Below are 9,022 nucleotides of genomic sequence, written 5' to 3' on the forward strand. Positions count from 1 at the left end.
GTCTGTCGGGGTGGAGTCTGTCGAGCCGTGTCACCAGGCGGCGGCCCCATCAAAGTTCGGCTGGGCTTTTGCCGGTGGTTGTGCAGGGAGTAGAATGGTGGGCTAAGAGAAATTGTGACAAGCGTCGGTGCCAGTTTCCTGTGATGATTCTTTTGAGGGCGTCTTTGGTGGTCCTCACCATAACCTCCGCAAGGCCGTTGGACGATGGGTGGAAGGGAGCCGATGTTGAATGCCTAATACAATTTCTCCTCGTGAAGATCTGAAAGTCATGAGAAGTAAATTGGGGGCCATTGTCTGAAATAATGACGTCGGGGAGACCGTGTGTTGCGAAGATTCCCCTGAGGGCTTGAATGGTTGCGGCAGACGTTGTGCTGTGAACCGGGAGAACCTCCAGCCATTTGGAATAACTATCTACAACTATGAGGAAGACCTGTCCTTGGAAGGGCCCGGCATAATCAATGTGGATGCGGGACCAGGGGTTTTTTGTGAGTTCCCATTTATGAATTGGGGCTTTGGGTTGGAGTGGGCGGGATTCTTGGCATAGGTAGCAGCCAGCAATGTACTTTTCTATGTCTTGGTCTATTCCTGGCCACCAGACGTAGCTGCGGGCCAGGGCTTTTGTGTTTACGATGCCAGGGTGGCCCTCATGTAAGGTGTCCAGTACTTTTGGCCTATGTTTGGTGGGCACGATTACCCTGCACCCCCAGAGTAAACATCCTAAGTGTGACGTTAGTTCATTTTGCCTGGAGAAGTATGGCTGAAACTCTGTGCCTGGGCAAGAGGTCTGCCAGCCTGTGTGTACCCATGCTAACACTCTGCTAAGTGTTTTGTCTGACGAAGTTGCAGTAGCGATATCTTTTGCTGTCAGTGGGCATTCTGGGAGCTCTTGAATAGCTAAGATGTTGCCTGCTGGGGCTGGGTCTGGCTCTGTGTGGGGTAGGGGTAATCTGCTGAGGCCGTCAGCGTGACACATTTGGTGTCCTGGCTTATATATTAATTGGTAGGAGTATGCTGTGAGGAATGTTGTCCAGCGCAACATCCTGGGAGATAAGATTTGGGGGGTCTGACGGTCCCAAGTGAATAGTCCTAACAATGGTTTGTGATCTGTGTAAATCACAAAGGGGCGACCGTAAAGGTAATCGTGAAATTTTTTAATTCCCGCCACAATTGCCAGGGCTTCTTTATCTATTTGGGCATAGTTTCTTTCCGTTTTGGAAAGAGTTCTGGAATAATATGCCACTGGGGATTGGGTGCCATTGTTGTCTAAATGGCTTAAAACTGCTCCGATCCCATATGGGGATGCATCGCAGGCTATGCATAGAGGTTTGTCCTCCTGGTAGTGGGAAATAGTTGCGTTGCTGGAAAGCATTTGTTTAAGTGACTTGAAACTGTTTTCGTGGGCTGTAGTCCACTGCCAGGCTGCCCCTTTATCGAGCAGTCTGTGGAGGAGTTCTGCGATAGTTGCCTTCCCTGGTAGGAAGGCGTGATAAAAATTTAAAAGTCCAAGGAAGGCTTGGAGCTCGGTTTTATTTTTTGGGGTAGGGGCGGCCTTGATAGCAAGGATTTTTGAGTTTGTGGGGTGAATTCCTTGCGAGTCGATCTTGTAGCCTAAGAAATCTGCTGACGGGACGCCTATGGAACATTTTTCACGTTTTAGTTTGAGCCCTGCTTTTCTAAATCTTAATAGTACTTCCTGTAGTCTGTCTGCTAAGTTGTTTTCCGATTCCCCAACGATGAGTATGTCATCGAAATAGGGGCAGACACCTGGGATTCCTTTTAAGGTCTTTTCCATGACCTGGAAAATGCCAGGGGCCACAGAGATGCCGAATTGGAGGCGGTTTACTTTGAAAGCGCCACGGTGAGTGACGATGGTTTGTGCTTCAGCTGTTTCCCGGGTGACTGGTAGCTGAAGAAAGGCATGCGCTAGGTCGAGTTTGGCGAATATTGAGCCGGACCCTATTTCTGATAGCACGTCCCTGACAGCAGGCACTGGGTATGCGTGGGGATTTAATGCGCGGTTGACTGTTGCTTTATAGTCCGCGCATATTCTCACGTCACCGTTTGGTTTAACTGGTGTCACTATGGGGGTTTCCCAGGTTCCCCCGTCTGTTGGTTCTAGGACTCCCAGGCTGACTAGACGGTCTAATTCTGCTTCGATTTTTTGTTTAAGCGCAAAGGGGACCCTTCTTGCCTTGATGCGGATGGGACCTACCTCAGGTTTTAATTTGAGGTCTATGGGGGGACCTGTATATTTGCCAAGCGTTCCGTCGAAAACGTCCGCGAACGCCTGGCAGACCTGCTCTAATGTTCGGGATTGTATGCGGTTGGTGCCCTCCAGGTGGATGCCTAGAGCCTCGAACCAGTCTAACCCGATGAGGGTGGTCCTGAGAGCCTCAGTGATTTGGATTGTTAATTGCCCCTGGAATTTTTTGTATTCTACCCTTACTTGTGCCTGTCCCTTTAAGTGGATGGCGGCCCCCTGGAAGTCTGCAAGGAGTATTTTGGAGGGCTGCAGGGGGATACGGCATCTGATTTTAAACCCAATCTTTTTGAGAGTGTCCCAGGACATTATTGAAACAGAGGAGCCGGAGTCGACCTCCATTTCACAGGGCACTCCTTGAATTTTGACCCAGATCTTAATTTTGGGCTGTAAATGGTGGATGGGCGAAATTTTTTGTTGGGCCCGAATGGACAATACTGAGGGCTGGGGAATTTCCCTGGCAGAAAGGGGAACCCTGGTCCTACCTGCCGGAATCTCCTCAAGCTCGTGGAGGGTTTCCCGGTTCGAGCTGCGACACGCGGAGCGAATGTGCCCGGTCTTCCCGCATCCGTGACACCTGGCATTTCTGAAACGACATGTGGTTCTGGCATGCGCCCCGCCGCAGCTGGCACACTTAGGTTTTTGGCCTGCGGAGGTGGGTCTTGGGCCGGGGGCGGCTGGCCTGAATGGCCTGCGGTTCTTTCCGGGGTCGGTGCCCATTTTGCTGAAACGGGACATGATGTCGACGCCGGTGAAGGTTTCGGGTTGCTCGTCGTCCGGTTCCCCGGCGTAGTGGACTGACCCGGCCGGGCTGCTTCTGAACGTCGGGGAGCCTTCACGGTGGCTATCTTCGTAGGCCATGATCTCTAATGTGAGTTGGGTGAGGTCTAACGTGGGTCTGGCTACCAATTTCCGCTGGAGCCGCTCGTTGGAGAGACCGACGATGACCTGATCTCTGATACGGTCTTCCAGGTCGGGAAATTGGCACCTGCGGGCAGCGTGACGTACCCCAGCGATGAAGGCTGTGGTCGTTTCGCCCGGTTGCTGTCGGCGGCGGGTGAAATGGAGGCGCCAGTACAGCTCGGACCGCCGGGGCATGAAGTGCTTGCTGAGGCAGTCGGTTAGTACGGCGTAGGGGACGGTCGTGATGGGGTCTGGGCTGCAGAGCCCTACGGCGATGTCGTAGACGGCAGGCCCGCTGAGACACAGGAGGGCGGCAGCCTTGTGACGATCCTCCGTTATCTTGTTGACTACGAGGTAGCCTTCGACTTGTCCCCAGTGCGATTACCATCCCTCGGGATGGCGGATGTCAAACTCTCTGACGTGGCCTAAATTTGCCATGGTCTGGATCCACGGTGCTGTTCAAACTGCCGAAGGGTTCCTTTGCCCTCGATGTGGCTTCAGCAGTGACTTTCAGCGAGAGGGATCGGAACTCCTTCGCGGAGGCTAACTCAGCAGGCAGCTCTGTAGTACCGGGATCCCACCTTCGTCGCCAGGTGAATTGTCTTTACAAAGACAGGCGAGAGACCGTAGGCAAGGTTAACTCGTTTATTTGGTTCAGCTCCCGGCAGCTGACTGTCAAAACAATCCGGGTTTATATAGGGAACTGTCAAACAGCGTAGCCAATCAGGTAGCGGTATTTCCCCGCCGTTCGGAGAATGGCCAATCAACTAACAGTACTTTGACAGCTCTGCGGCTGTCAGGGAATTCCTCTCAGCTGAGCGCTTGGCTCAGCTCGGAGGACCGGGTTGAAGACTTCCCGATTTGACAGTTCCGGGAACTGTCAAATCTGGCGCGTGCGCGTTGGCCCCCGGCAGCCCTTTTGACAGCTGTCAACGGGAATGGCAGCCGGCTGGGCGGTGCGCGTGCGTCGTTGCTTCGGGCGGCCATTTGACAGCTGTCAACTGTCAAATGTCGGCCGGCTCGGCTTTTTACTTGCGGCTTGGGAACTACTGGTTCCCAGATACGATTCAGATGTGATGTTTGCTGACCGGTACATAATGCGGGCGGTCATAGGTAATTGTGACGACATCATTGTCTTGTCCTCGCACAGGCACACAGCGCAGTAACGGAACATAGAAGTCGCCCACTATCTGGAGCTCTACAATGTCTGTGTAAACATATAATGTACTGAATCCAGGGAACATCCCTAACAGATGTCCGAGATCTCCGCTAACTAGAATGGTGTGCGGTTCATCTCCTTTAAGATTAATTTTTCGTCCCACTGAATCATAATGTAGGGTTGTCTTAGGTCCGTCCTTGACGTTTGATATAAGCTTGTTCATATTTTCTAACAGATGACGGATGCTGTTATAGTACCCGCTTCTCAAAGAAAAATGCCATCTCTTTCTCTCGTTAGCAATTTCAAAATATCCAGGTGAAGTTAATGTGTACCAACTATGCGGATACTGTATCTCTGCTAGCGCTACTTCCCACGCTCCTGGAAGATCCAGCGCTCTCGCTAATTGTATGGTAAAATTAGAATTTTTGTTTTGGGGGAAAATTGCTGCTGATGCATTGCTGGGTAGGGTGATGTAAAACTCCTCCATATCAAAGATGTTGTACTTCAGACTCCTTAATCCAACTGTTGAACTTTTCTGGCCAACCCTGCCATTTAACCAGGAATTCTCTTTGTTTACCCCTCCCTCTTTTCTGTAATATTTTTTCAATTCTGTAGACGCGTTCTTGATCACTAGGAATTTTTTGCAGCTCTTCTGGGTAAAAAGACCCATGTACCGGCTCTTCTGCATAATCCATTAATTTATATACATCCCTTTCTCTCCGCCTAACCCTTTCTTTGACAATAAATATTTCATCTGTAAAGGTTTGCTGATATCCCTTTTCAAACTTCCCCTTTAGCCTGGATATCCTAACATGATCCCCCACATTAAAGTTTTCTGCCTTTCTGTCCGATTTTAAAATATTCCCATATAGACGCATCCACACATCTTTTTCATTAGATTGTTTCACCATGTTGGGGGCTGTCCGGATACTGCGATGGTAAGCGCTATTGTAACTCCGCATGAGGGCTGGTAATACATCCACATACCTGTGCGTATTTTTAGCTGTGAAAAATCTCCACAGCTTGTTTTTCAGAGTTCTATTAAACCTCTCTATAACCGCTGCTTTAGTTTCACTATGTGTGACAAAGTGATGTATGCCATAGCGTTCAAAAAGCTTCTTTACAGGCTTGTTTAAAAACTCTTTCCCGGCATCTGACTACAGCTTTCTGGGCGCCCTTCCTGATTGGAATATACTTTGGAAAGCACCGGCAACCCCTCATCCAGACTTATTGGTTAAACAGACTGCCCAAGCATATTTGGAAAGTACATCGATTACCGTTAAAATAAATTTTGTGCCGCTGTTTTCAGAGGCAAATCCTGATAAATCCACAAGGTCAGCCTGCCATTGGCAATCTATGCAGGAAACTATTGTAGCGTTCCTGGAGAATTTTATTCTTGCAGGCTTATGCAGGGTATAAGCTTCTTGACCGGAAAGCCATGTCTTGATTTGCCTCAAGGTTAAGTTTTTAAAGCGTTTCCTCCCAGCCTCAAATAGGGGTTTTACTCCACCATAGCTACCTGGACCTTCCGGCGTATAATACAGTTCCTTTAGTACATTTTCACACTTCATTCTGCACCGTTCAAACCTTACAATAAACACACTGCGCTTTAGCACAAACCTTTTATTTGTAATTTAGACGCAATTATCATCACGTTCATTTACAGAATAATATCCTTCATCATTACTATCATTACTGGGGTCATCTGTATCATCAGTATCTTCATTCTCTGTAGGCATTGTACATATACAATTTGATGCGCCACAATCACATTCTATATAGCAGTCATTTGGAGTATCTCTTTTGAGATCAATCTGTAGACAGCATGGACAATCAGACAGAGACGGGGCTAGGTAATATCCGGGGTACCCACCTGTTTAAAAACGCGAAAATAATCCATTAGTAAAACCCTCTTTAACTCTCCTTTTATTATATAATATTAATGGCAGCATGCATAGTAAAAAGACAATTCATTTACCTAGACCGACTTCTGCATCCTCTTCATCACTTGAGACGTTTGTTATTAAGGAGGCGTCGGCATTATAGCTATACCCCGGAACAGAACCTGGAAAATGTATTTAGCCATTAGCAATCACATTGTTAACGGTGGGGTTATTGCGCTTTACACATTTGAACACATAACAGGTTTTTACTTACGCGGTATGGCCTCATCTTCACGATACGCCATCTCCCGCACGATACAACAGGGCAAGCGACATTCAGACAAGGTAGACCAGGAGTAGTCCGGGGTTTCATCGCGAACATCACAGCTCATCTTATGGAAATCTTTCCAAAGAGATTGTGTCGCCAACCAAGATGCAGCAGGTTCTACACCCTTTTTATTATTTCCTTCACAAGTTCCCATGACGCTGTTAAAATAGATCTACGCTTTAAAGTTTCCGAGTTCTCTGTGGCCACGCGCATGCTCTATAGCAGGAGCTTACAGGTCATGTCCAGACATGCCCACAATACACATACCTAATACATCAATCTGTTCTGGCCAGTCAGAAACACTTCGCTTTTGCTGTAAGGTTAGAATAAATTTTATTAAATCTCTGCTATGAACGGTTACGCGTACATATGAATTCGAGGGAGTTGCAAATGCCAAAATATAAGTCTTTAGATTTTTACAAAGGTAAAAAACCAGCTGTGGGCTTTAAAAGGTCTGTGGTTTTTTCCCCCTACATTCAGGGAAAATGTTTTTAAAATTGCCTGGTTTAAATGCAAACCCTGGAAGCCTTTTAGGTGATCCTTTTTTTCCCCCCCACCCCCAGCTTTTGAGGTATTGATTTTTAAAACTCCACAAAAATTGAAAGCATCATTAGGCTAGAATGATTAGAGATAAAAAGCTTTTTTTAATTATCACCCCCCCCAAAAGCAGGGTTTTGTTTCCCAAAAACACAGGTCTCTGTGTTTCTTTTGGATTTGCACGTCCATGGAATTAGTCTAGGGCTAATGTAATCAAGTACACAGAAGCTTGACCGCCACATGTTTGTTGATGGGATTAGGTTTGGCAAGCACCATCTGGAAATAGGGCTATCACCTTATATCACACCTTATCTGCTAGGGTTACCCATGCTTATTTTGATGGGGTTGGGCAGACACGTCATATCCGGCTAGGGTTATGGCCTTGTGAGTCCTGTACCATGAGGGGTGGGGTGGGGATTATGCACGTCACTTCCGGGGAGGAGGGGTGCGAACGTCACTTCCATTTATGGGCATAGCCTGGTGACGTAATCAGCACGTGGCTTTGTTTACTTTGATGACGTCACTGATCAAAACTACTGATAAGATCCATTAAAAGTTTGTATGTACTTATACTACTGATGAACCCTGGTGGAAAAAAGGTTAGGTGATTAGTTTCTTCTGCAGGCCCTGCTGAATATGTACAGACTGGGGTCAATAAGGCATGTTTCAAATGTGAGGTGTAAGAAAGCTGACAGTAGCCTTCCACTGATTAAAAAGTAAAAAAAAGTTTTGTTAAGTAAGAGGCTGCTGGTATCAGCAGCCTTACAAAGAAAATACTAGCATATTGTGTGTCATTTCTATGAATCTGAAAATACATTGCTAACTAATAATGGGGTAGAATTCTCTATGTTTATTAAGCAGAAATATTTATCCATTTACCAGATTGAGAATCTGAATCTGTCCCAAGTTAATTCTTCATTTTATCCTGTGCATTTCAACCATCCTGAGGTGGTGCTTATGATCAGAACTGTTGAAATGAGAGATCCACGTAACAGGATGAAGCTGAGTTTATGATCACCCAAGGAGGGTATTACGCCTCTCTCTGACACAGACTCTCCCATTGGGTTCCCAGCTGATTAAAGCATTTCTAAGGCACCACTCACCCACCTGGAACTAAATCTATGGAAATTACAGACTGAATTCAGAAACATTATCTGTGGAGTTGCTCTATAAACCTGGATTCACATCCTACATTAAGCAATGATTTGTTCACTAAACAAGTGAACCCGGGTGTGTTTACACAACCCACTAAGCCATAGTATCTGGCTGGACTCCCACACACGTCCCAGCATCCACAGGACATGCTAATTCGGAACCAACCAACCCAGGATGGCTGACGTCGATCTGTGAACTCCGTTAGTGTTGACAGAAAGAGCTTGCTAGGAAAGCGCAGCGTTTGCGCAGGCCTAAAAGCGAAATCCCAGCCCCAGAAACTTCTTCCACCCGGTAAGTAGTCGCTTACCTGGCGCTGCTGCTGGGAACGCGCCTCCTCTGTCCTCCGGAGCCGCACCATCCGCTGCTGAAGCATTCAACGCTTTGAAAGGCCAGGCGCAGACGGGGAAGGCACCTTCTCCGGCGACGCGCATTGGTTCCTGCAACTTGAGCGGAATCGGAGTGGTGGGTAGGCGCGGCTGGAGGCGTGACGGGCCTTCGCCGGCCCTCAGCAGGTTCTCAATTAGGAAACTTTTGCCCAGATTGCCAAAACCCGAAGCCCCGGGCAAGCCGAGCAGAGCGGCGGAACTTCCGCAATGCCAAGCGAGGGTGCTTGGAAGCATGGCCGAGAAGAGAGTAGCCGCTGTTCCGGCTCCGAAGCGCAGGGCTGCCCTTACGCAGAGAGGGTTCTCCTCCTCTGGCTATCGCCCCCTCCCGCCGCGGCCCTTCGCAAGCGATCATGAACCGGGAGCCTCGGCAATTTGCCGGCGATTCTCCGCGGATTGCACGCACCTTCTCCG

The 9,022-nt window shown here is 48.2% G+C and overlaps 1 long non-coding RNA gene across 1 annotated transcript in view; it reads right to left on the reverse strand.

The window, feature by feature from the left end:
• Window positions 1–8,796, reverse strand: part of LOC310641908 — a 49,466-nt gene extending 40,670 nt beyond the window's left edge. Inside the window, exon 1 of the long non-coding RNA XR_014492796.1 lies at window positions 8,533–8,796. This is a non-coding gene — a long non-coding RNA (uncharacterized lncRNA). The remainder of the gene's footprint in view (window positions 1–8,532) is intronic.
• Between the last annotated feature and the right edge of the window lie 226 nt (window positions 8,797–9,022).

The sequence above is a fragment of the Vipera ursinii genome (assembly GCF_947247035.1).
Source record: "Vipera ursinii genome assembly, chromosome: 6".
NCBI classification, from domain to species: domain Eukaryota; kingdom Metazoa; phylum Chordata; class Lepidosauria; order Squamata; family Viperidae; genus Vipera; species Vipera ursinii.